This window comes from Lemur catta, chromosome 10 (genome assembly GCF_020740605.2).
Source record: "Lemur catta isolate mLemCat1 chromosome 10, mLemCat1.pri, whole genome shotgun sequence".
Lineage (NCBI taxonomy): Eukaryota > Metazoa > Chordata > Mammalia > Primates > Lemuridae > Lemur > Lemur catta.
In genome coordinates, this window is record NC_059137.1 from 1633079 (window position 1) to 1660523 (window position 27445).

Sequence of the window (27445 nt, forward strand, 5' to 3'; positions counted from 1 at the left end):
GGACAGTCAGCCTGGCCCCAGCCGAGGACCCACGTCAGAGCTCAAGGCGGCACCCAACCCCACGGCTGGCACCGAAACAGACTGCAGGGTCCCTGTGGGCAAGGCTTTAGTTGAGACAGCAGGGACACCTGGGGCAAAACCGTCACCCAGTGGGGCCGGAGCGGGGGCCCAGGCCGAGGGGCAAATCTCGGTGAGGATGGAGCCCATCCCCCGGCACCAGGGAACAGCTCAGGGCCACGGCCAAGGCCCCAGGCCCGAGCAGCACAGGGGCCTGCGGAGCCCAGCAAGGGGCCAGAGCAGCTCCCGGTGGCATCAGAGAGACGCCCCTGCTCTGAGGACACCCAGGGCAGCCCCGCAAAGGGACGCGGCGGGCCAAGGGACGCGGCAGGCCAAGGGACGCGGCAGGCCGTGCAGCAGCCCGAAGCCCAGCCTGGAGCTCCGAAGAGCAGGGAGAGCGGCTGGACCGCGGCTGGGAGACGGGGCCGGCTGTGTTCCGCCACAGGGTGCACAGCCCTTCCCGGCCTTGTCACTGGGCTGTGCTCAGAGACACCCAGGGAGCTGTGGGTTTGCCGGAGTCTGTTAGATGTTACACAAAAGACAAGTCTCTTCTTCCGCAGAGCATCCAGGTCAGCAGGCCCAGCGACAAGCCCACCCAGGCCACAGGGATGGCCTCCGAGCCACTGGTCTAGCTCTCCGCGCACGACCTGGGCAGGACGATCCACACTGACAGAATGTCGGCCACACGGGGACTGCGGCCCCCGATGGTGTGCTCAGTGTGTCTGTGTGGCCCCCAGGCAGGTGACCAGGCTCCACAGCGCCCCTCAGCCAGCCTGGCCTCTACCTGAGCCCCGCAGGGGTCCCCACCCCCCACCCCCAGACAGGCCTCAAGCCCCCAGCCACCCGCTCCTGGGCACTCAGAGCACAGGCCGGACCCTCGGCTGCAGGCAAGACCCCGCCGACCTGTCCTGTCCCCGGGGACCTGCAGGAGGCACGCCCGAGTGACGGGGTTACCCGCCCTGCCGTGAGGCGGGGACGCAGAGATGCCTGCTGCCCGCATCTGCCCTGGCAGCACGCCCAGACCTATTTTTAAGCCCATTTACTAGAAATCCCACAAATTAAAGGAAATACGGATAGCGCAGTGAGAATCCTGGGGGCCAAATAAAAGCCGCGCATAATCGTCCTCGTGCTCCGCGTGAGAATCTTAACCACAAACCCCAGCTCCCCAAAGCACTTCTGCAACACGACGACGCGCACGTTGTGCAAAGGAGGGAGGTGGTGCCGGGGTCCCGCGCTGGGCTCCGGGGCCACGGCAGGCTCGCAGCGGCTGGGGCTGCCTTTGCGCCGGGCCATAAAAGGTAATTGCTGATATGAAAAATAAAGACCGTAAACACGAACATCCAACTTTTATGGCTTGGGAACACCAGCTGCGGGACGGCGGCGGCACCGCCCGGCCCGGACTCACCTGGGCCTGTCTTCGTCCTCGGCCGAAGGCCAAGCCCCCCATGGGAGGACGGTCACAGTTCACGCGGCCTCGGAAAGCCTGTGGCCCAGGCACTTGCCGCTATTCCACCCCGTTCTCATGACCCAGGAGGTGGGGCTGCAAGGCTCAAGCTTTACAGAAACTGAGGCACAGGGAAGAGACCACCCCGCCGGGACGGTCCCAGGCCACCCAGCCACGTTGACCAGCCGGGGTGTGTCCGGTCGCCCGAGAGTCAGGCCCAGGCCTGCAGGGCTCCAAGGCTGGGGACCCCACCACACACCCCCACAGCCCTGCCAGGTCTCAGAGGCACACAGTAGGGCAGCAGGACACACCCGGTGAGGGGCATGGAAGATGCAGCAGCGGGCACCGGCCCCTGCAGCCCTGGGGACGTCCTTGCCAGCCTCCTGGCCCTCCCCTGCTCACTGTCCCCCGGCTGATATCCAGGGACCAGCCAGCCCTGCACCAGAACCTCCCCTCTGCAGCCCAGAAGCCCCCACCGCACCCAGCCCCAGACACTCCAGGCCCCAAGAGACGCTGGGTGGAGAGGGGTCTGCCGGGTGAGGGGGAGTGGGGGAGGGGTGCATGTGTGTCACCCTGGTCCCTGGCCTGAGGCCATACATCATCCTACACTGTCGTGGGGGGACACCACATCCTAGGATCGAGCAGACCTTTCCCTCCGTGTCTAGGGGAGAAGCAACAGTCCCGGGGGACGGCTCCCCCCCAGGCCTGGTCCACCTCCACCTCCTCCCCTTGACACCCCCAAATCCCATGGGGGCCAGGGAAGCCACAGTCATGAGCTCACTTTTTGCCAAATGCCAGGTGTCTCGTGCTGCCTGGCTGGGGTGGACAGGCGAAGGCCCCTGGCACGCCAGGCTCAGTGGCACAGTCACCAAGCACCTGCTGCCTCTGGCCCCCCATCACTGGGACCCCCACGGGCACGGGCAATGGTGGCAGCTCCCACCCCTGGGCACTTACTGCAGGGAGTACTTCCATCTGATGAGGTCCCCTCCCTGCAGACCATGAAGCTGAACCCCACCAAGCCTGGCTGCAGGGGCCGCAGCCACTGAGGGTCCCCTGGGAATTCTGCCTACAGGGAGGGGCTGGGGCAGACGGGAGGGGGAGCACCGACCGCCCCCAGGAGGACGAGCGTCCTGCTCAGGGCTGCGATGACAGGCCTGTGCAGCACCTGGCCCCAGCGGGTGGGCCCCTGACCCACAAGCCGACACCACCAGGTGGTGACCGACCCCTCCTGGTCAGAAAAAGGCCGGACCGAGAGGGCGCCAGGCTCCACGGCAGGCGGGCAGGCTGGGGCCCGAGACACAACAGCTTGGGTCCGGAGGGATAGCAGACTGTTAGGAAGAGTCGAAAACTGGAAATAAAGCCAACTTGTGGCAGCAGGCCCTTTGCACCCAGGCCCAGGTCCCAGCGACCATTCCCTGCTCGAGGACACCCCTGCAGCTTGCACCTACCTAGGCTCTGTCAAGACATCCGTAAACACGTCCACTTTTGCCCAGGAAGAGATGCAAAGATTTCTCTCCGTAGAGGAGATAACCGAGGACGGCGGTTTGGGCCCTCAGGACAGTGGAGAGCTGTGGGCCTGGCCCAGCAGGACCCGGCAGGGCAGGACTCGGTTCCGTCCTGGAGGCCCGGGCACAGGTGCTCTCCGGCCAGCCTCCCTGTCCCCCGGTGCCTTCCCCAGTGGGTCAAACAAATCCGTGACACTCACTGTGTATTTGTACAAGTCTCATTTATAGCTTTTTAAAAATTATACTTTGACAGGATACCCGGTGGGACAGCCCTGCCAGGGCGAGGCGGGTCGCAGGCAGCTCTGCGCCCCACGCCCATCTGTCCGCATCGCCCGGGGGGACCCAGACAGCAGCAGACTCGGACGCCACCGTCTTTTTCTCCTTTTATTTCTGCTTTTTCCCTGAGACAGGTCATGTCCGTCAGTCTACTTGCATCCCTCTGACTTGTGGTTTGGGTCACTTCCCTGTCTCTTGACGAGGAGCAGGATCAAGCAGCAGCCAGGACCACGAGGCTGGCCTCGGCCACACCACCACGGCACCCTGAGGCCAGCGTGGGGCAGCCGTGCCTGGGTCTGGCTTCATAGCTTGGCCACATGGGGACCTTTGCAAGACAAATGCAGGATCCAGTCCTGTCCCTTCAGGTCACCTTTGTTCGCTCATAATCCAGGAAGTAGCTCATGCACATTGCAAAGGAAACCGTCTCTCTCTGAGATGACAACAGGTGAGCCACTTTCTGTAGTCACCTGTGACCTGTGGCTGAAGCCGAAAATCTCTCTGCATCTGTGACCGAGACGAGCCTTTCCCTCCGTCAAGTGTGCAATTTCCTCCCCTTCCTGGGAAGGGTGTTCACAAACTAGATCACAACACCTGCTCACGATCTGTGCCCTCACTCGCCAGTAGATAATATGCGATTTGATAAATCTCATATTTTCAGAACTCCCAGAAGACAAAGAAACAGAACCTCTGATATTTAAATGAGCTAGGATTTAAGGGGGAAGAGAAAAAAAGTTTCAGAGAAACTACTAGTTTAAAAAGCATTTCTCTGTAACAACCCAAATTCTTGCTATCTAAAACCACAGAACACGTAACACAGACAACACATGAAATGCTCAGCACATGGAAAACACTCAACGCAGGAATAGGCAGGAACTTGCTTAACCCGATCACGGGATCTCGGTCAAGACCGCGTGTTCCCCGACACCACAACCCGGAATGTCTGCCTGACAGTCTTTGACGATCCTGCTCAGCATTTTACTGCTGGTTCTGCTGGGGGCATTAGGCAGGGAAATGAAATGAGGCGTACAGTCGGAAAGGAAACATTAACACTGTCTGTGGATGACGTGATCATGCATACAAGAAACCCTAAGGAATCGACTAAAAAACTATTAGAACTAGAAGAAAAAAAAAACAGAACTATTAGAACTAATGAACAAGTGCAGCAAGATTTCAGGATATATGATCAATATACAAAAAATCAAATGTATTTCTACACACTTGCAAGGAGCAATCTAAAATTGAAATAATTCCATTTACAGTGATATCAAAAAGCATAAAATATTTAGGCACAAATTTAACAAAAGTAGTGTGAAACTTACACTTTGAAAACGGCAAAACTCTGTTGAAAGAAATGAAAGGTCACGATACATGGAAATATCGATATTCCCACGTTCATGGACTGGAAGACCTAACATTGTCAAGACGCGAACACTCCCCAAAATGATCTGCAGACTGAATGCACGTCCTGTCAAAATCCCAGCTGGCTTCTTTGTAGAAGTTGATGAGCTGATATAAAAATTGATATGGAAATGCAAGAATAGCCAAAACAACATTGAAAAACAGGAACAAAGTCGGAGCTTTCACACCTCCAAGTTCCAAAACTTATTGCTACTATAAAGCTACAGTGATCAAGACAGTGCAGTACTGATACGAGGACAGACAGACAGATCAATGGAATAAAAATGAGTCTATAAGCAAATTCACATGTCCACAGTCAGCTGATTTAACAAGGACGCAAGACCACTCAGTGGGGGAAGGAACAGCCTTTTCCAGACGTGGTGCTGGGACAACTGGATACCCACACACAAGGGAACCAAGTGGCACCCTTTCCTCACACCATATACAAAAATTAACTTGAACTAAATCAAAGACCTAAATATAAGAGCTAGAACTATAACATTCTTACAAGAAAATATAAGGATAAATTTTTGCTGCCTTGGGTTATTAGATATGATACCGAAAGCATAAGTAACCCAAAAGGAAAACAGAAACAGATAAATTAGACTTCATCAAAATTAAAAACTTTTGTACTTCAAAGGATCAAGAAAGTAAAAAGAAATCAAAGAACGGAAGGGAATATTTACCAACTGCATTTCTGACGAGAAATTTTCAAAGAACTCTGAAAAATCAATGATAAAAAGACAAATAATCTAATTTAAAAAAGAGCAAAGCACCTGAAGAGACATTCCTCCAAAGAATATCCACAAATGTCCAACCTACACATGCAAAACACTCAATGGCATTAGCCATCAGGGAAATGCAAATCAAAGGCACGAGATACCATCCTATACCCACGAGGATGGCTATAATCAAAGACAGACAACAAAGTCTGGTGGAAAATGTAAGAAGATACAGTGAGGCTGGTCCAATGGCAGCGGGTTATCAGAACTTATTAACATCAGTGTCACTAAAGTTGGTATTCAACCCCTCACTACTAAATTTGACTGGCTTAAAAAAAAAAAAGAAGATACACTGGGAGTGTAAAATGCTATAGACACTTTTGGAAAACACAGTCTGAAAGTCCTTCAAAAAGAGGAACCACGTGGCCAGCAATCCCACTCCTGGGTACACGGCCGAGAGAGTGGAAACACATGCCCATGAGAAAACCTGTCCATGAAGTGTTCCTAGAATATTATTTGCAATAGCCAAAAAGTGGAAATAACCCAAATATCCACCGAGTGATGAACGGACAAATGCAATGTGGGATACCCACACAGCATCACTTGGCAGTAAGCGGGACGAGGTACCAACACGACACGGATGAAGCTACGCTAAGAGTAAAAAGCCAGTCACAGAAGGCCACAGGTTGCGTGATTCCATTTGTAGGAAATGTCCAGAACAGGTCATTTGTAGCGACATAAAAGATCAGTGGTTGCTCAGAGCTGGGAGGGGCAGGGGTTGGGGAGAGACAGAGGGCAGGAGCACGACTAAAGGGTGCAGGTTTTCTCTGCAGTGATGAAAACATTCCAAATTTATCCTGGCGATGGCTGCACAACTCTGAACACAGTCATGTGCTGATCAACAACGGGAATATGTTTGGAGAAATCCACTATTAGACAATGTCCTTGTTATATGAACATCATAGACTATATTTACACAAACCTAGATGGTATAGCCTGCTAACGCCTGTGTGCAGCACACCAATAGGCCATGTGGTATAGCCTACTGCTCCTACAGGTAACAGACATACGGCATGTTACTGTATGTTTGTATACTATATACAGTACGCAACTGTAACACAACGGAAACTATCTGTATATCTAAACATATCTACACATAGAAAAGGGACAGTAAAAATATGATATAAAAGATACAAAGTGGTACACCTATATAGGGCACTTACTATGAATTGAGTTTGCAGGACTGGAAGTTGCTCTGGGTAAGTCAGGAGTGAGTGTTGAGTGAACGTGAAGGCTTTGAACATTACTGTACACTAGCGTAGACCTTACTTGGGCTACAGTAAATTTATTTTTAAAAAGCAATTGTGCTACAATGTTACTATGGCTATGACATCACTAGACAATAGAGATTTTTCAGCTCCATTATGGTTACGGGACTACCGTCATATACGTGGTCTGTTGTTGACCAAAATGTTGCTAGGCAGCACAAAACTGTATACTAAAAACCAATGAATTGTACATTGGATGGGTGAATTATACGGTATGTGAATTGTCTCGATAAAAATGTTATTTCAAAAAGAAAAAAGAACGATAGATAAATCAAAATGAAATTTTAAAAATTCAAATGGCTCACAGGTAGGCAGGAAAAAGAAACAAAAGATAGTACTAATAAAATCAAAATATAAAATAGCAGACTTAAGCCCTGGGCATATCAGTGATTTCATTAAATGTAAATGATTTAAATATACTAATTAAAGACAGAGATTAATAGAGTAGATTAAAAAATATGACCCAGTTATATGCTGTCTGCAAGAAAGTCACTCCAAATATAAGATATAGCTAGCTTGAAATGAAAGGATAGAAAAAGATAAATTATGCAAACAATCAAAAGAGAACAAGGGTTGTTTTATTTATATCAAATAAAGTAGATCTCAGAGCAAAGGAAATCACTGGAGACAGAGCGGGACATGACACAGGGATCACAGGGTCAATCCGCCAAGACGACGCAGCAATCCTAAATGTGTACGCACCACACGAGAGAGCTGCGAAACAGACACACAGACTGACAGGACAGGAAGACAACAAATCCACAATTCTGCCTGAGACTTCAACAACCTCCTCTCAAAGATGACAGAGCAACTAGACAGAAAATCAGCAAAGACTCCGACAGAACACTCCGCTCGACAGCAGAACACACATCCTTTGCGAGTGCTCGTGAAACACGCCAGGACGGACGATGTCCTCGCCCGGAACACAAACCTCAGGGAGTTTAAAAGACCTGGAGTCATACAGAGTGTGTTTGCCAACCACAGGGGAATCGAACTAGAAATCCTAACAGAAAAATAACGGGGAAATCTCCAGACACAGAAATAAACAACACACTCCACGTGTCAAAAGGAAGACTCAGGAGGTCACACGGCATGAAATGAAGGTACAGCATGACAAGACGTGCGGGACACGGCTGCACAGCGAGGAGAAAAGTTCACGGCATTCAGTGCACATATTAGAAAAAGTCACATATCAATAATCTAAGCTCCCACTTCACAAACCTAGGAAAAAAACCCAAAACTCAAAGCAAGCCGAGGAAAGGAAATCGGGGACAGCAGAAATCAATGGCATTGATGACAAAAGGAATGAGTGAATCAGTAAAACAGCTGGTTCTTTGAAAAGATCCCAAAACTGACAGAGACAAACAGAGAGAAGACACAAATTAATTATCAGTGTCAGGGATGAAAGAGGGGTATCACATTCATTCACGGTAAAACTCTCAGAGAAATGAAAGCAGGCGAGAACTTCATCAACTTGATACAAAGTATCTACAGAAAAGACAGCTAAGGCTTTCTCCTCTGCAGAGCAGGGCAGGGAGGTGTTCACTCCACTCTGCCAGGCTGGGAGCTCCAGGCCGTGCGACCAGGCAAGAAAATGCACACAGAGTAGACAGGAAAAACTAAACCTGTCCCCATTTGCAGATGCAGGAAATCCCAGGAAATCTACCTCTAAGAACTAATAAGCTAACCAAGGTTACAGGACACAAGGAAACAACTGTATTTCTGTATATTAGCAATAACCAAATTTCAAAATACAATATAGCAATAACCAAATTTCAAAATACAATACCATTTATAATCATTCAAAAAAAAAAAAAAAGAAGAAGAAAGTGATATCTACATATAACTCTAACTAAACATGCACAGGACCTGCTCGGCAAAAACTACAAAACCCTGGGGAGAGATGCTGAGATCTAAACGAATGGAGAAATGTCCCGTGTTCGTGGGCTGGAGACTCGATAGAGCTGAGATGTCAGTTCTCCTCAAATTGACTTACGGGTTTAACACAACTCCTTATAAAAATTCCAGCAAGACTTCTTGTAGATATAGACAGGATAATTCTAAAATTTGTATGAAAAGCCAAAGGAACTATTGATAGAATAACAAAGACAACTTTGAGAAAGAATTAAATAGGAGGCATCAGGTTACCCGATGTCAACACTTATTATAACGACCGTGATCAAGACCACGGGGCACGGCCGGGCGTGGTGCCTGGAGTCCCAGCTACTCGCTGAGGCGGGAGGATGGACTGAGCCCAGGAGCTGGAGGCTACAGTGAGCTGTGATCATGACACTGCACTCCAGCCTGGGCAACAGAGCGAGACCCGGTCTCTGAAAAAAATTTTAAAAATGAAAGTATAAAAATACTGTATGGTATGGACAGAGGGACAAACATATGGATCAATGGGACAGAATAGAAAACCCCAAAAGAGACCCACAGAAAATCTGCTAATTTTTTTTTACAAAGGTGCAAAAGCAGTTATTTCAGTGGAAGGCAGATGGCCTTGGGAGCAGGTGGCCCTGGGACAGCTAACTGTGCACCCAGAGGAAAAATAATGCATGAACTTTGACCTGAACCACCTCCACCTGTATACAATAATTAATTCAAAGTGGATCAAGAACTTAAAAGTGGCCGGGCGCAGTGGCTCACGCCTGTAATCCTAGCACTTGGGAGGCTGAGGCGGGAGGATCACTTGAGCTCAGGAGTTTGAGACCAGCCTGAGCAAGAGCGAGACCCCATCTCCACTAAAAAAAAATTGAAAGAAATTAGCTGGACAACTAAAAATATATAGAAAAAAAAAATTAGCCGGGCATGGTGGCGCATGCCTGTATTCCCAACCACTCGGGAGGCTGAGGCAGTAGGATCGCTTGAGCCCAGGAGTTTGAGGTTGCTGTGAGCTAGGCTGACGCCACAGCACTCACTCTAGCCCAGGCAACAGAGCGAGACTCTGTCTCAAAAAAAAAAAAAGAACTTAAAAGTGAAACAAAAACTAAAAAAAAAAAAAAAGAACATCTTCAAAATCTAGGACTAGGCAGAGTTCTTCCATAAAAGAAAAAACGGATAAATCTGACTTTATCAAAATTAAAAAGTTTTGCTCAGCAAAGACCCTGGGAAGAAAAGACAAGATACAGACAGAGAGAAAATACATTGACCCTTGAACCACGCAGGGGTCATGGGCACTGACCCCTTTGCAGTCAGAAATCTGCAGGTAACTTCTGACTCCCCAAAACTTTTTTCCACTTTTTTGTATTTAAAAATTTTTTTATTTGTGCATAAGAACTGTCTTTACATGGATATAAGGCACAGCGACCAAATCAGGGTATTCAGGGCATCTGTCCCCAGAGCACAGCACACTCTGTGCGTGCAGCCGCCGGCTCCGCTCTCAGACACTGACCTGTTCCCTCCACCTGCTCGTCCTGCCCTTTACCCGCCGCCCTGCCCCCTCCCCCAGCCCATCCCGGTCTCTCCTCTGCTTCCCACTCTCTGCCTCTATGTGTTCCGGGTTTTCAGCCCCACAAATGAGAACATGTGACATTGATCTTTTTGTGCCTGGCTTATTTTGCTTAAGATAATGACCTCCAGTTCCACCCATATTGCTACAAATGACGTCATTTCACTTATGGTGCATTTTTACAATAAAGTAAGCTAGAGAAAGGAAGCTGTTATTAAGAAAATCATAAGGAAGCGAGAGTATATTTACGCCTCATTAAGTGGATCATGATAAAGGTCTTCAGGTCTCGGCAGGGCAGGGGGAGGACGAGGAGGAGACGGGGTCAGTCACGCTGTCTCAGGGGTGGCAGAGGCGGAGGAAAATCCACATATAAGTGACCCGCACAGTTCAAACCCGTGTTGCTTGGGGGTCAACTATACACGCAAAGCGCATGTCCCACACAGGGCAGCACCCAGACTACGTACAGAATCCTCAAATCTTTCTCATATTCTTTCTCAGAATAAGTCGTCTGTTCCCAGATAGGGGTGCCCTGGGTTGGGGCCCTCGGCCTGGGACAGAAGAGCCAAGAAGAGCCACAGCGTCACTCTGGAGTATGACAGGCGGTTGGGAACGGGCTCCGAGCCTCCCGGTGAGACGCGGGGAGCGGCTCCTGCTCTCCCAGGGCCCGCGCGGCCCCCGCTCCTCCCCTCGCCGCCCCGAGTCGAGCCGGACAGACCCAGTGGCACCCGCTTCTCCGAGCTGCATCTGGGGTTACTGTGATCACAAAGTGGCTGCTAAGAGCAGTTATCAAAACCTGGAACTAGAGCAAGCGACGCCCACATGCCTGGTGGCTGCCAGGGCAGGTAACCCGCGCTGGCTCGCTGGCCAGGGGATGCGCTCCTGTCTGACTGGCTGTCTAGTTCAATCACACCCAGACTGGGTGACGTGGTAACTCTCGGACGTGGGCCCGGGACGGACAAATGATCTCAGTGCAGGAGCAGAGAGAGCCCCAAAGGGCGTGGCGCTGTGGCCTGCGGGACACTGAGCGATTTTGTAACTAACTGAACAACCGCGCAGCCCAACGCTTGTCCCTCAAGGACTGAAAACACTCGGTTCCTCAAATGTCCTTTGGCCGGTTTTCCCGTCCCTGGCATGGGACATTACCCGGCACAAAGAGGGATGAAGTTGTGACACATCCCACAACGTGGGTGATGAGGAGTGAGGGACGCCAGACAGGAGCCAGGACACTGGGACTCCCCGACAGGAGGGACCTGTGACCGGGAACCCACAGACAGGAAGTAGGACGGGGTGCGGGGCGGTGGGGGGAGGGGAGCTACTGTTTAATGGGGACAGAGTGTCGGCTTGGGGTGACGAAAACCTTCTGAAAACAGATAGAGGTGACGGTTGCACAACAATGTGAATGTACTTAATGCCACCAAACTGCACACTTGAAAATGGTAAAAATGGTAAATTTTCTGTTATGTGTATTTTACTACAATAAAAAAAGTTCTTAAAAGTCATGCTTTGATCAGACCTGCATGTGAAAGGTCAAAGAATAAAGCTCTGAGACATAAGAGAAACATGACTTTGGGCAAAACACACAAACAGCGCTGACCACAAAGGACGCTGTTGCTCACCTACCTCACCAAACACGGGGTTCAGAAGACAGGCCAGGACAGAGAGGGTTCACGTGTGCGGTGCTGAAGGATCCTATAAACTCTACAAACCAAGAAAAGGGAAACTCAAAGAGGAGGTGGTGGCCGGGTGTGGTGGCTCACGCCTGTGATCCCAGCACTTTGGGAGGCCGAGGCGGGAGGATCACTTAAGGCCAGCCTGGTAGTGAGACCCCGTCTCTACAAAAAATTAAAAAATAAAAAATCAGCCAGCATGATGGGAACGCCTGCAGCCCCAGCTACTCGGGCGACTGAGGCAGGTGGATCACTTTGGACTCGGGAGACTGAGGCAGGAGGAAGAGCCCAGGAGTCGGAGGCTGCACTGAGCTGCGATTGCGCCACTGCACTCCAGCCTGGGTGACAGGGCGAGACCCCGCTTCTTAAAAAAAAAGTGTGCTTAAAATACCCACTTACAAGGCAATAAAAGGTAAGTGAAGGTAGTTTGAAACTGAATAACGGATCAATGATGAATACTGGCGAGCACTTGAGTACACGAGGTGGGCTTTTAAAGAGGAATACTGTAAACAGTGTCAACCTAATCCTCGTCTTTTAATCATAAAGTTCTCAGCACTGTCTCTAAACAGTCCATGCACAAGTTTAAAAAAAACAGCAGTGGCGGGTGGACAAGACATCGCTCAAAGACCCTTCATCCTCTCGGCCCAGGGTCACACTCCCCCAACCCGGGGGGCCAGGACCCCCGTCCAGGCTCCTGCAGGGGTCTCTCTGCTTAATCCTTAAGACATGCTCAGGAGAAACGCCATCACCTCGCCCTGCAGCGAGGACCCCAAGGCTGAGCTGGGAAGTCGCTCGGTCACCAGGCGCTGGAGCCACAGGCAGACGGCAGGGACGGTGCTCCCCAGGCCCGTGAGGGCACGTGGACGACAGGGACAGAGAGGGCGGCGTGGGAGCAGCCGGGGACAGATGCAGGCCTGGGGTCAGCCACGCTGGGCTGAGGCCTCAGGAGGGGCTGCCATCGTGGGTGGGTGGCATGGCCACCGCCATGCCCTGGTCCCCGCACCCACGGCGTGGCCCTGGCCTCCCTGCGCTCATCCAGGTGACCCTGTGAGCCGCGAGGACGCCGAGGGGAGGCTCAGGAGCGAGTGCTCGTCCCCACAGGGAGCAGTCTTGTCACTGTCACCTGTACGTGCAGCCGCCGCACCTCTCTGATTCCCTAACAGTTCCCGTGGGAGCCCTGAAGGTAAATATGTTAATTTGACTTCAATCGTGGCTCTAGGAAAAAGTGCCTATATCAGTTTAGGGCACAGAAGCTGAAAGCTACTTCTGCACGTCCCATCCTGGGCGGGTAAAATCTAGGGGAGAATGAGGGGGCCACGGGGGCATCCCCCCAAGGTAGGCCACTTGCCAGGGTCCCACATGCGGGCGGGGAGGGGCAGGAGTCCCTCCAGGTCTGGCTGGCACCCGGCTACCTGCCTGGCCTGGCACAGCGGGTGCCACCCTTTGGCTTCCAGGCAGGGACACTTCCTGCAGGCACTGCGGGGGCCAACGGCCCTGACAGTCCTCTGCGGACCCCGGCGGGAGGCCAGCCGCAGCCCACCTGCAGTCCTGGGCCCCCCGTGGCCACCGAGGATGACATGAGGTCCAGGTTGACTCACAGGGGGGAAGAGCCACTGGGATTCTCAGCTGAGGTGGGAGCAAGGCCTGAGGCCCCCAGACCCTTCCTTGCCCCTCAGAGCTCTTTCCAGGGCACCTGCGGCCACCAGCAGCCCCTGGGTGCCAACCGGGGTCACCAGAGCCCTGGAATGAGGCTGCAGAGCAAGAGGGGCCCAGTCCTCTCCTAGGACAGGGAAGTCACTGAAATCCCGAAGCTCGGCACCCACGGCGTGGCCCCTCCAAAATCCAGGGCCCCAAGGCCCCAGGGACAGACCCCAGCCCCGCCTGCCGGTTTCCCCGGCACTGCCTGGGGCGGGTGGGACCCCTCCCACCACGTCCCCCACACATGTGGTTGTGTCCTGCAGAAGCCAAAAACTCACCTACAGGGGCCTCCTGCAGGGCCCTGCAGCCATGCCACGCCCACCTCTGTGCTCCACCTCCTGAGCCGGCCCCTTGCTGCCCCCCGGGTGCCCTGCCCCCAGCCATGGAAACCCACAGCGCAGCCCACTGCAGGGGGGTCTTAAGAGCGTGGCCAACTCTACCCTCAGCGCAGCAGCCCCGCCCTGCAGACGCACAGAACTAGCCCACAAAGCATGCTCAGCTGACTCCTGACTCGGGGCAGCGGGCTGTGGACCTTGCCGTGGACCAGTGTGGGGGTCCCTCTCTCCGGACATGTGGGGAAGGGGGGCTGCGGCTCACGCTCAAACCCCAGCATAGTCCCCGCGGGGGACACGGGGAGAGGAACAGCAGGTGGCCCGAGTCAGCCTGCAAGAGGCACCAGCTCAGGCCAGCTGGGCCCTGTCCCTGGGGGAGCCGCCCCCGTGCCCTCCTCCCCAGGCACACTCAGATTAATGTGGGGACAGAGGGGGAGCTTTTACCATGGAGAACACCTCGGCCCAGGGCAAGGACTGAAAACAGCCATGGGGGAAAGGTGCCCCTACATTCTGGAACCAAAGAGGCCACGCCAAATGGGGAACCTGGGGGGGCACCTGGGGACTCTCCAGCCCCCCAGGCACTAGAAACCCGAGAAGAGCCGGGTGGATGTGGCCTGACCAGCACCCAGGGGCTCCGCAGGGCAGGGGGGGTGGCAGGCGGCCCTGGCCTCAGAGTCGACGGAACGAGGTGCGCACACCACCCCCCGGAGGGCAGCCCAGCCGAGGGGACAGGACACCCGAGTTCTCCAGCCGCCCTGGCCTTGCGCAGGGGCAGGGTTTCTGCTCCCGTGCACGACCCGCCAGGACCCTGGGCACGCAGGCCAGCCCTCCACGCAAGGGTGCCCAGGAGGCAGTGCCCGGCGTCTGCTTCCACCTCGGGCTGCAACAGAATTCCCTCCGGACCTTTCTGGGGAATCAGTGGCTGTAATCACAGCTGCCAAAGCTCTGAAAGGCCCTCCCAGCTGCTCCTCCGGCTGTAATTACGACGGAAGCGCAGTGACAGTGAGGACGACCACAGCCTCGAGCAAGACCCGAGAGCCTGAGCAGGGTGGCCCCCGCCCTAGGGACACACGGCCCCTTCTCGCTGGTCCCTGGAGGAGCCGTCCCAACCCCGCCGTGGCAGCACCTGTCCCCAGCCGAGCTCCCCCACCTGGATGGCACCTGGCCCAGGTAACTGGGTGATACCAGGGCGAGGGCAGGGCTGGCAGGCGGCCCCACCCCACTGGCCCTGGGCTCCAGCTCCGTCGGACTCAGGACACTGGCAGAACCAGGGAAACATCACGGGCGGAGCTGTTGAGACCCAGCTCTGCTACAAAGACCACTCTGCTCTGAGCGTGGGGTCCACTGACCCCTCCTGGCCTTTGTTTCCTCTTCCACAATATGGGGGCTGGGGGTATGAGACACTCTCCAAAGACCCGCGGCCCTGACGTGACTCACCAGAGGCTCTGGGCCAGCTCGTCACTGAAGCAGGACCTTGGCCCAGGGCCCCTGGGGCCTCTCCCCCGGCCAGCGGGTGTGGCCGTGCCCCGGGGGGCCAGTGGAGGGGAGGCCTCAGATCCAGCACAGGCTCGGGGCTCGACCACCCAAGTCCAGGTCCAGCTCTGCCCCTACCTGCTCGGTGGCCTGGCCCATGGGCTGCCTGGTTCACCTGCCGCACCCCATGCCTGCGAGGGGCCATGCAGGCAGACACAGGGCTCGGCCGACTGTGAACTTGCCTCGGGGGGTGGCGTCCGCGACGCACCAGGCAGGGTCCCCCCGGCAACACAAAAGGAGCCGGCGCATCGCAGCAGGTGCCACTGGGCCAGCGGAGACCCTCCGCCCCACGGCCACCGACTGACTAGGCTCCCCTGCCGGCACTGACCCCGTCCTGCGGACCCCCACACGGGCCCCTTCCGGCCACCAGCACCTCGGCCCTCCCCTCCCCCCTGGGCCACTTCGCCCGCTGAGTGTCGGCGGCCTCCCTCTCCGCAGGACAGACGGACAGCGGCATCCGCGAGCTGCGGATGGTCCCTTTGCCCATTTCACTGCCCTGGAGGGTCCCTGACGACCAGGATCTGTCTCAGTGCGTCAGATTCCAGGGCGAGAGGGACACGCTGTGTCTCTCGGCTGCCATCACCTCCCCCCCCCCGGCCCCCGGACACGCGAGCTGCCAGGAAATCCTCCCATCGCGACGGGAACGTCACAAGAGCAGAGGGTCTTCCCAGCACTTCCACGGAAACCTCGTGACTTTTCCTCAGCGCCAGGCAGGGAGCCCCCCCGCCGGGCCAGAGGCTGCCCCCACCCCCGGCAGGGGAGCTGGGGGCAGAGCACACCAGGCCTGGGGGCTCCCAGGAACCTAGGGGCGCTCAGAGGCCACCAGGACCTGTTCTCAGAGTCGAGGCTTGGCTGTCCTTTTACTCACATGCGGGGTCACCTCCGGCACTGCTGTTCCTTCCAAGACTGGGGGCGGGGGGGGGGCAGTCATAGGGAAACGGGCACGGGGCGAGTTGGCCTTCACCCCATACTGGGTTGAATAGCATCTCCCCAAAATCCGTCTGTACCCTGAAGCTCAGAATGGGACCTTATTTGAAGCCAGGGTTTTTGCAGATGTAGTTAATGGAGATGGGATATTCCTAGGTTTGGGGTGGGCCCCGAGTGCAAGGACGGGTGTCCTTCTAGGAAGGGGGAGACAGGGACACATAGGAAGGTGGCCACGGGAAGGCCTGCAGAGACTGGCATGATGCGACCACGAGCCCAGGACCACCAAGACACCGGCACCACCCTCCCTCGCGGACCCTCCCCTGGCGCCCTCGCAGGGAGCTGGGCCCTGCGACACCTTGATCTCGAACTTCCAGCCGCCAGAAAGGTGCGAGAGTAAGTTCCTGCTGTGTTAACCTCCGGCCCCAGGACACACCACCCTGTCCTGGCCGACACCAACCTAGACCACAGCTCTGAGGGGTCTCGGGGACACTGCCCCAGGCAGTCTCATCCCTCCTCCCTGGGAGTTGGGGGCCACAGGCTGAGGTGCACCCCCAACTCCTGTTTCCTGCACAGGCAGCACCAGCCCGGCACAGCTCATGGCTTCTCGCCGAGGGAGCATCACTCACTCACTCACTGTGGCTCCAGGGACACCTGAGGGACCCAGCCCCTTCCAGCCAGGACAAGACCTGCCTTCCAGGAGCAGCTGATTCTGCCATGACCCCGTTCCCCACAAGTCCTCCATGCACACACCCCCACCCCCATGTCCAGCCCTGCCCCCGCACACACCCCACGCCTTAACCCAAAGCCCAATTACTTGAGGGTTGCTTTGGAAACTCATGCATCAAACAGACATGTCCCCCAAGTGACTGGAAGCAAAATTTGCAACGTCCCATCTCCAGGTGATGGGAACAATGCCCAAGGACGCAGCAACCCATCTGTGGCGTCCCCACCCAAGATGCAAGACTGCGTGTGTCACAAGGAAGCCACAGCCACACCCAAATTGGGGGGCATTCTGTCAAACTGGCCTGGACCCCAGAGTCAGGCTCCTGAAAGCCGAGGAAAGACCACAGAACGTTCCAGGTGAAGGAGCCTGAAGACACAAGACTCCAACAGACACACGTTCACAGCAGCTGCACAGCAGCCACGATCTGGAGGCAGCCCAGTGTCTGTGGATGGACGAACTGATAAACAAATGGGTGTAAACACTTATATGCACAGTGGAATGTCATCGAGCCTTAAGAAGCAACGGGCTGGGCGTGGTGGCTCGCACCTGCAATCCCAGCACTTTAGAGGGCTAAGGCAGGAGGATTGCTTGAGCCCAGGAGTTTGAGACCAGCCTGGGCAACACTGCAAGATCCCATCTCTAGATAAATTTTAAAATTGGTCTGGCTCGTGCCTGTAGTCCCAGCTACTCGGGAGGCTGGGGCAGGAGGACTGCCTGGGACCAGGAGTTGGAGGCTGCAGTGGGCTGTGACTGCACCGCTGCACTCCAGCCTGGGGGACAGAGCGAGACCAACCTGGATGAACCCTAAGGACATTCTAGTGAATGCAATAAACCAGTCACAAAAAGACAGATCCTACATGATCCCCCTAACACGAGGTTCCTAGAGTCATCAAATCCACAGAGACCGACAGAAGAAGGGAGGTTGCTGGGGCCGAGGGAGGGGGATGGGGAGTCAGTGTTTCGTGGGGACAGACAGAGTTTCCGTTTGGGAAGATGAAAAGAACTATGGAAGTGGATGGTGGTGATGGCTACAATGTGAATGTACGTAATGACACAAAAATACTTAAAATGGGAAATGTTATGTACTATTAATCAGAAAGTTTTTAAAGTTTTAAATTTAAAATAGAGACCCGGCAAGTAACTGGACCGTGGGCCTGCAACGCGACCTTGCTATGAAGGCCCCGGGAGAAGCTGCCGGCGGCCGGGTGTGCGTGGTGGGGCCGTCAGCGACCGCCGGGTACGGGACCGGGGGTGGCAGGCAGCTGTCAGCCCTAGCTTGAATAAGACACACTGAACCACACAGAAAATTTACTCTCGGACTGTTTGGGAAAATGTTCCTCATATGGAACATGCTATTTCTCTGTAAGTTTAATGATTCCTATCTTTTACTTTTTTCTTATCCACCAGAACCAAAGTCCCCACCTGCCAGTGCTGGGCACCCAGGTGGGGTGGGCTGGGCCGAGGCCTCCTTAACCCTGAACTTGCTGTGGGCACAAGGCCTGAGACAAGGGTCACCAGAGCCAAGAAGCCGAGGCCACAGCCCTGCTGAGGACATGCCCACTGGCCGGGACCCTCCGCCACGGCTGGAGAAAACCAAGTCCCCCTGTTCTGAGCCCTGGAGAAGGGCCCACTCCTGGGGAATCCCTGGTCAGATTTCCAAAGACCTGCGGAAGCGATTCCCTGTACGTGGCCAGGAGCCCCGGCGGGACCCTCCGCGCAGCAAGCGTGGTGCCCGCCTCCCTCGAGAGAAACCCCACGCCACCCAGCGGGGGACGGGTAAGCAGCCCCTCCAAACACCCCAAGGCCTCCGTGCAGAGCTGGGCGACGCCCAGGGTGCCGAGGGGTGGGGGTGCTCTGCATTTCCCTGCATTGTTAGGAGTCAGGCAGCCCCCACCACCTGGGGAGCCACGGGCCTTCGTCCTCCCGCTGGGCAGGCCGTCCACACGGTGTTGGCCCACTTGGCCTGGGCAGCTGGGACGGGGCAGGAGGAAGAGAAGCCCAGGACCCCGCTCGCCCACCAGGAGAGGCCAACCCTGGCCACTTCCCCCCAGGTGTGGAGAAAGGGCCCACCCCTGCTGACATTGCACTCTCCAGCCAGGTAAGGCTGCCTGCTGGTCTTTTTTTTTTTAAAGACAGAGTCTCGCTCTGCTGCCCAGGCTGGAGTGCAGTGGTGTCATCACAGCTCACGGCAACCTCAAACTCCTGGGCTCAAGCGATCCTCCTGCCTCGGCCTCCCAGAGTGCTGGGACTACAGGCGTGAGCCCCCACACCCGGTCTCGATGGCGCCCAGGCCTGGTGCCTGTGGTCCCAGCTACAGCTGGGCTTCCAGGGTTGGTTTGGCCCCCAGGGGCATCACAGAGCCCCGGGTGCCCTACAGTCACCTGCTTGGCAGCTGCGGCTGGAGTCTTCCCTAACATGCCAGACCCAGCACCCAGCCACACCCCCAGGCTCCACTGTGACCCACACGCCGTCTTTCCAGGCCACTTCATGTGACATGGACTCACCGCCTAAACTGGGTTACAATAATTAACACAAATCCTGCCTCTCCTGTCCCCAAATTTACATAACCGAAGACGACACTAACTCCTAGGAAAACCCTCCTCCTCCTCCTCCACCAATGGCCCCATTTCTGTCCCACGACCCCCCGCCCAGCTTTGCTCCTGAAAACCAAGCTCCTTCCCCACTTCCCAGCCTGCGCCGGACCCTCATGCCCCGTCCAGTGCCTGTCCCCGTGGCAGCTGTGTGTGTCTGGCCACCTACCCTCCCGGACAGGGCAGGGACAGCCCCCAGGTTCCAGCAGCAGTATGGTGGAAAACAGCTCAAACCCCAAGAGGACACTCACTCAAAACCTGGCAGTGGCCGCTCGGTTGAGGACCGCTCTGGATGGCACCGCAAGATCCCTTCGAGGGCCCGAAACCCTGTCCTCCCTCGTCTGAGCTGCCCCGTGGGACGGCAAGCCCAGGCGCAGGCGGGCAGCACCCCCAGGCAGGTCTCTGCTCTTGGCCTCGACAGCTGGAGGACCCCTGTGGCCGGGGCACCAGCTTCACCGCACCGGAGGACAGCAGCCCTTGGAGAACCGTGAGGTTTTTATGGTCACCAGGCAGACGCTGTTCTGAGAACCACACACAGGTCCTCTGGCTTTGCAGGGTCAGGGCACGTCTGCTCTAAACTTGCCCTGTCGGCCTCTTACGGTAGGACAGAGCATTCTGGAAGAATCTCTAAGCCAGAAGACTGTGACACCCCCACACCAGGACCAGCTGGAGGGGCTGACGGGGGCGGGGGACCACCCTCAGACCCCGCCCTGCCTTGCTCCCCAAAGGTTCGGTATGAGTGTGCGGTCCACACCCCGAGCAAGCCACACAGCTGCCTGAGCCCTGGAGCAGCTGAGCCACACGGTCAGCGGGCAAGGGGAGCTGCTGTGCCCAGGACAGGTCCCATCTGCGACCGGGTCCCTTCCCCAGGGGCCACCAAGCACTCGGGGCTCACGAGGAACCAGGTCCAGTTACTGCCACAGCCCGGCATCCACCAGCACCGCGACCTCAGGCAGGGTCCCCTCCAGCCTGCCCGGAGGCATCGTGGATGGGCCTTGGGGACAGGCCTTGCCCCGCTGCTCCTGGGGTTCCCCAGCCTCAGAGGAGAGTGGGCAAAGAGGAGGCAGACCCAAGCCCGGTGTCACCGCGGAGGGACCGCCGAGCCCCAGGGGAGCCAGCCAGCCTGAGCCCTGGGAGAAGGTTCCCAGTGGAGACAGCCGGCAATTTGCATAATATTCTTTGCAAGTTAATATCAGCCTCTGATAATGATCTGCATCTCGCCGAGCGGCTGAGGCGGCTGTTACAACACTAAGTAATCATATTTTAAATTATGTTTCCCTTTATAGAAAGGTGTTGCAAAAACACAGAGACATGAAATCTGTCTGTCGCAGCCCCACTGCCAACCACCTGACCAGCCTCCCCGGCACGATGCTCATGTCTGCAGCTCTGCGGCCCAACAAGGCCAGCGGGGGGACCCCAAGCCCCCCAGTCCAGAGGCTGCCCCCCCACCTGCCCAGGGACACTGCCCAGCAAGGGACACAGATCACTCCGGCCAGGGTCGGGGCCTCAAGGTGCACCTCCTGCCCACTCCCACCTGACATCCAGCTGGAGTTACCTCCTAGGAAGGTGAGAGGGGGCTCCCCTCCCCTCAGCCCCCAGCCCTCACCTGCCCGACTTCCAGGCGGCTCAGAACCCTTCAGGGTCGACTCCCCGGGAGCCTCCATGTGTCTCGGAGCCTGGTCAGGGGGGGGTCCTGTCACCCCCTCTTCTCCCTCCCCCAGGGCACCTGCCTCTGCTAATCCACAGCGCGGGGGCAGGGGACTCCGGTGGCCCAAGCCCGGCAGAGGAAGTCACACTCCTCCACTCTCCTTTCTCTTCGTTTAGGAGCCACGCCGACCACTCAACCTCTATTTTCTTAAAAGCTTTTTTTTCTTTTTTATTAAAAAAAAATCCAATTATAGCACAAATCTCTCAGCAGGGGTCAGTGTGGAATAAGAACAGCCAGAGTTAATGGACATGACACAGGCGAGATTAATGCCTAAAGGGTTTCAAAAGTTGTATGATGCGGATTTCATTAACATTTTAATTGTAATGTATCTTTTTAATCTTCTCTCACCCTAATGGCTCTATATCCAAAAAAAAAAAAAAAGAAGAAAAAACTGCTGACAACAACAAAAAGTATCAATATACAAAATTTAACAAAGGCGCTTATCAGTGCAATGGAAACCAAATTAAACGTGCAAAACTATGTTAACATTGTGATTTTTTCACAGCCCCAAAGCCGGGAGTGCAGCGAAGACGGTCACTTCTCCCTTCTCCGCACAGACAGGGACTGGGTGGGGCTGGGGAGGGGAGGCCACGGCAGGGCCCCCACAGCAGATGCCAGGGCCCTGGGGGCTCCTGGCGGGGGTGCCGGGCGTGGGAGCGGTGGGAGGAGAAGGATGTGGGACTTCCTTCTGCTCTGAGCTAAAATCAAGGCCAGGCAGGCTTCCTCCACAGACGGCCCCCGCAGCTCGGGGAAGGCCTGCTGTCCCCCGACTCTGGGCAGTGTCCCCTAGACAGAGGGGAAGGTGCTCTTCTAGAACACACCAGCCAGCAGGCAGAGCCCCCGTGTCGCTGTCATGAGAGGCGCTAGCATCTCGTGGGGCCAGGGCTGGGTGCTGACAGCCTCACCCAGCAGCCTCCCAGCCCCTGACGCCCTCAGTGCGGGACCCCAGGTGGCTCTGGCCGGCAGCATGGCCACAGACAGCCTCCACCTTTCAAAGACAGTGGTTCCCGAAGCACACTTGACCCTGACTATGGAGGACCCAGGAGATTTTTATTTTCAATCAACAAACACTTTGAGGGCTGACTCTGCTGTGCCCGACCCCTTGCCCCAATCCAGCCCCCTTCACTGACTGCCACCCCCCACCCCACCCCAGGGCCAGACCACCCTCAGGGACCAGTGGCAGGGCCTGGGGCCAGCCAGACTGGGGCCTGGGAGACATCCCTGCAGCGCCAGCTCGCTGCTCACCCCAGTGACTATATATGGGCACTTTCAGGCCCCTCTGTTCCCCGCCCCCAGCCCTGCCTGCTTCCCAGGCACAGGGGCAGGCGCTGGGCGGGCCCAGAGCTCACAGCCTGTCTGTGCCATGTGCCCTCCTGGATGCCAGGGCCCAGCACCGAGGGGGAGGGGAGATTCCTTTGGAGAGACCCAGAGCCAGCCTCTCCTCCCCTGGGACCTGCACACAAGGCCTCCGAGAAAAGGCTGTCTCCCATCCCCCTGGGGACAGAGCCGCCGCTCCCCTTAAAGGGCCACGAGCCGTCACTGGACCTGGCAGCTCCATCACCCACCAGCCCCCAGGCCAGGCCGCTCCCATTCAGCCTGCTGGCACCACGGAGGAAGCCGCTCCTAGCAGGCGGGACTCAGGGAGGGTGGGTTACTCCCTCAAGGTCACAAATCTTCGCGCTGGGAGTGACCTCAGGAGGCCCACCCCAGGGCTCCAGTGTGGCACCAGGCCCAGCAGCCCGGCCAGGCCCATTCCCTCCGCCGCTCAGACTGGCTCCCAGGCCCACCCCTGTCTGGGCACGGGCGAGTGCTGGCTCCAGTGTTCGTGCCCCCAGACGACAGGGACCCGACGTTCCGTGTCCGCCCACCTGCGGCCTGACGAGAACCTATACACAGGGCATGCGATTCCAGAGCCCAGACTTTACACAATAAAGGCAAGAAGGCCACAGCTGAGGAAGCGCCTGGGCTCCCAGCAAACAAGCAGCTGCAGGTGACACAATGAGGAAGCCCTGGCCAGCCCTGAGCATATTTTGCAAATGATCTCATCTCCCCGAGAGCCAGGCCTAGGAGAGCATGAGGAAGGCGGGGGCAGCACCCCGGCCTGAGCCCAGGCCCCAAGAGGACACACTCGTCCAGTCACACACCTGGGGCGGGAGCCGCACATCTCTGGTGGGGCGCAGTGGGGGGACAGGTGGAGAAAGGCTGGCCAAGCTTCCCACCTGCCCACCTCAGGGAGCACCAAGGGGGTGCCCAGCAAAGCCTGCAGCAGAGGGAAGTGCCGGGGGCGGGGGGGCCTGGACCCTGGGCTAGCAGGGTGGTCTCTGCAGACACCCAAGTGAGGCGAGCCTGGCAGGAGCGGGGTGAGAGGCCCAGTGGGCCAGCCCTAAACAGGTCCTGACACCCCCTCGGCAGCCCCGGCCCCAACCACACTCTACAAACTCCCAAAGTGGGGCTGGTTCCAGGCGGCCCACACTCACCAGACACAGCTCAGGGTGCAGCGTCCAGACAGGGGCTGGTGACACCTCTCCCTTGCCTTGGGGAGCCCCTCCCGCATGTTGTCACACCTCAGGACTTTGCCTCCCCCTTCAAAAGACCAGGTTTCCCCAGCCTAGGGCGCCCCGTGGGGACACTGGCCAGCTAACACCACCCTGGACTGGAAGGTGGCCTATCCTGTCCTAAGACCCCAGGCGCAGCAGGCAGCCAGCAAGCCAGGATCGCCAGCCGGGCACACATCGGCTGCCACCGCACAGGCACTCAGGGGGCCCCTACCGTGGTCAAGTTCCTGACTGCGCCTGTTACACTGGGGTCTACAGAAGGGCCTGGTTGTCCTGACAAACATGAGGGAGTAGCCCAGGCTGAGGGGAGCCATCTGTCGCCCCAGGGGTGTCTGAAGCCCGGGTGGTTCGTCCCACCCCTGCAGCCCACCCCTCCGAACCCACTGCAGGGCCCGACTCGGAGAACTTCCAGGAAGGGACCAGGCTGGGGGTGCAGAGCAAGAGAGGGGATGGGGTGACCCCAGTGGCTGTGAGATGCAGAGAGGCCGCAGGGACAGGACAGAGGAGGAAACAGGCAGGGGGCCGGCAGGCACTGGGTGCCCGGTGCGTTCCAGGGAGGCAGGTCAAAGGTGCAGACCGTGGAGGAAGGGCCACGGGGGTGGGGGGAGCCCTGGGAGCAGAACCTCCTGGAAAGGACAACACCAGGGATCTTAAGTTCTGTCCCACAAGTACCAGCCCCCTCAGTGTGACAGGGAAGGCCCTGAAGGTCACACCGCCCACCCCCAGCCCAGGACACAGACCAGGCAAAAGTCAAGATGAGCCCCAGACGCCACTCAGCCGTGAAGCCACCACGTCCTTATGGGAATGAGGCTGGCTCCGTCCAGTGGGGACACGCGGGGAGGTGTGAAGAGTTTTGTAAGAAGCCCACACAAGCCCCAGCCCCCGGGAAGGCCCCCACGAGTCCCTGCACAAACTCCCAGCTGCCAGCGGCAGGAACAGAGATTCCCCCCACGCGGCTGAGGGGCAGCCTGGCACGCCCATCACACAGCACCGGCCCCTCCTCGAACATTCTTCGGGAGATGCTAAGCGGCTGCACGCCTGGCAATCAGCACTGGCCACCACCACGGTCAGCCCTCACGCAGGCCCACGGCCAGCGCCAGCCCGCCTGGGTGTGACCGCGGAGAGGTGACAAGTGATATCTTGTTCTGCTCCCGTGTTCATCCCAGCCAGCTCGCCGAGAGGACGGGGCCACCACGTTGGGTTGTGCCTCCTTTTATTTCCTCTGCTTGGCTCCAGCTGAGGTGCTGCCCGACAGCGACCCAAGGGAAATGCCAGAGGGCTTCCTGGAAGGGGCGGGCAGTGAAGGCCCCACAGAGGACCAGGGGGGCAGTGTGGGAAGAGGGGAGACTGTGGAGAGGTGGGTCAGGGGTGGCAGCTGCCTGACCCTGCACCTAACTCCTTTTCTCCTCGGTTATGAAACTGAGCAAACAGTTGGTTGGTGGCAGCTCCTGGGGACACTGTGAGGCTTAAACACCAACAAGGGGCTTCCGCCACGGGCATCTGGCCAAACTGGAGAGTGGGGGGCGGGGACTGGAGAGGAGCAGGGCCAGGCTGCCACACCTGGGGGAGGACCCGGCTGTGCCCACAGGGGCCCCAGCAAGGGCAGCTTTGCAGGGCGCTGGGCGCAGCCAGGGCAGGAAGAACAGCGGCCTGGGCCTTCCCCAGCCCAGCACCGCTGCTGCCCAGGACAGGCTCAGCCTGACCGCAGCCAGAGAGCACTGCGGGGTGCCCAGCGGGTCCCAAGAAATGCCATTAGAAAGATGGGGCCCAACCACCACGTGGGCAAAACATCTCCAATCCGAGGCCCCAAGAGGGAGGCGGCGGCGGAGGCAGTGGGAGTGGCCTGGGAGGCCAGCTGCAGGGGACAAGACCTGACAACCGACAAGCCCACAGGTTTAAACTGCACCGCAACCAGAGTCCAAGACCAAACTTCCCACAGAGCCTGGCACAGGGCCAGCGGTGACCTCTGACCTCCGACCCCCACACTGCCCCAGCAGGAGAGGAAACTCAGTGGGAGGCCTCAGGTCCCCTCCCTGGGTGAGCAGCGGCCGGTTCCGGAGAGGGGGCCTGGCCGAGACCTCAGCCGCAGACAGTACCGGCGGAGGCGGGACCCCGCCCACTGCCGCCGCGCCCCGGCTTCTCCCCGAGCGGGGGTCCGACAGGAGGCCGAGGCGACCCAGAAAGGGGGCCCAGCTGGACCGGGACGGAGGGCGCAGGCCCGGCGTGCCCAGGCTGCTGCGCAGACGCGCGGCCGCTCCGGCCCCGCCGGGAGCGCTGGGTCGCCCCCTGCCCGGCCCGGGGCCAGCCCCGCCGGCCGGAAGGCCGGGTTCGGCCGGGCCGGTCCCGGTCCCGGGGACGCCGTGGGACTCGAGACGCCCAGCGGGGCGGGGAAGGCCCGCAGGACGAGGGCCGGGGTCTCCCCGGGACGCGCCGCCCGGGGTCCCGGCCCGGAGTCCCGGCCCGGGGTCGCCGCTCCGGGACACCCGGCGCCGCCCGGCCGCCCCCGTGCGCCGCGCCCGTTGCTGCGCGCACGCCACGGCCCGCCCGAACTCGCCGCACCCCGCCCCGCGGCGGCCGGCGGCGCTGCGGCAGGGCGGCCCGCGCCAAGTTGGGCGGCCGCGGCCGCGGAGTTTGCGGGAAGTGCGGCCGGGCCGCGGGACGACCCCGCCCGGCGCCGAGCACGGGCGCGCGCCCCTCGGCCGTACCTGCGGGCGCCCGGCCCGGTCCGGCCTGGCAGCTGCGGCGCGCCGCCCGCGGCAGGAAGTGCTCCGGCGTCCCCGCGCTCCGGCGCCCATGGACTTTCTCCGACCTCGCCCAGCACCGGCGGCCGCACCGCGGCGGGGGCGGGGCGGCGGCGGGGGAGGCGCCCGCGGGCCGTTTAAAGGGACAGCGCGCCGGCCGCGCGCTCCCTCGCCGCAGGTGGGCGCCGGGGCCGGGCCGGGGGCTCGGGCGGGACCGGGAGGCGGCCGCTCCTCGCCCCCGCGTCGGCCTCCGGGAGTCCGGGCGTCCGACCCCGCGCCGGGCACCGGCGGCACCGGGCGCGGCCGCGCAGAGGGCCGGGCAGGCGCCCGGACAGGGAGGGGCCGGGCGCACTCAGCCGGAGGGAGCCCCGCACCCCGGTCCCGAGCGCCCCTCCCGCGGCGGCCGCGTTCGCACGTGCAGCTGAGGGACGCGACTGCGGGCCGGCGGGCGCGGCATCCCCGCAGCCGCCGTGAAAGACGCGGTGCGGGAGCGCCCTGGACCGGCCACCGCGGGGCGCCGGCGCCTCCTGCCCGTGGCCGCGAGCTGCCTGGACGCGCCCGGGGGCTGCATTCAGGCCTGGTGTGATCGGGGCGCGCTGGCGCGCCAACGCCCCCCCTGTGCACAGAAGTGCGGTTTTAAAACAAGTGCAAGGACATAAAACCAGCCGCACACCCCGAAGGACCCAGACACTCCTCAGCATCCCCTGCCCACCGCACCTGGGGCCAGGGGTGGAGACAGGCACAGTGGGTCCTCGGGGCTAGAGCCAGCCTCACTCCCCCCCTGCACA

The 27445-nt window shown here is 58.2% G+C and overlaps 1 protein-coding gene across 1 annotated transcript in view; it reads right to left on the reverse strand.

Annotated features, from left to right (window-relative positions):
• The window catches only part of NACC2 (NACC family member 2), a 63175-nt gene extending 36457 nt beyond the window's left edge, over positions 1-26718 (reverse strand). The window contains exon 1 of the mRNA XM_045562067.1: positions 26622-26718. The gene's annotated coding sequence lies outside the window, so the exon portion shown is untranslated. The remainder of the gene's footprint in view (positions 1-26621) is intronic.
• Between the last annotated feature and the right edge of the window lie 727 nt (positions 26719-27445).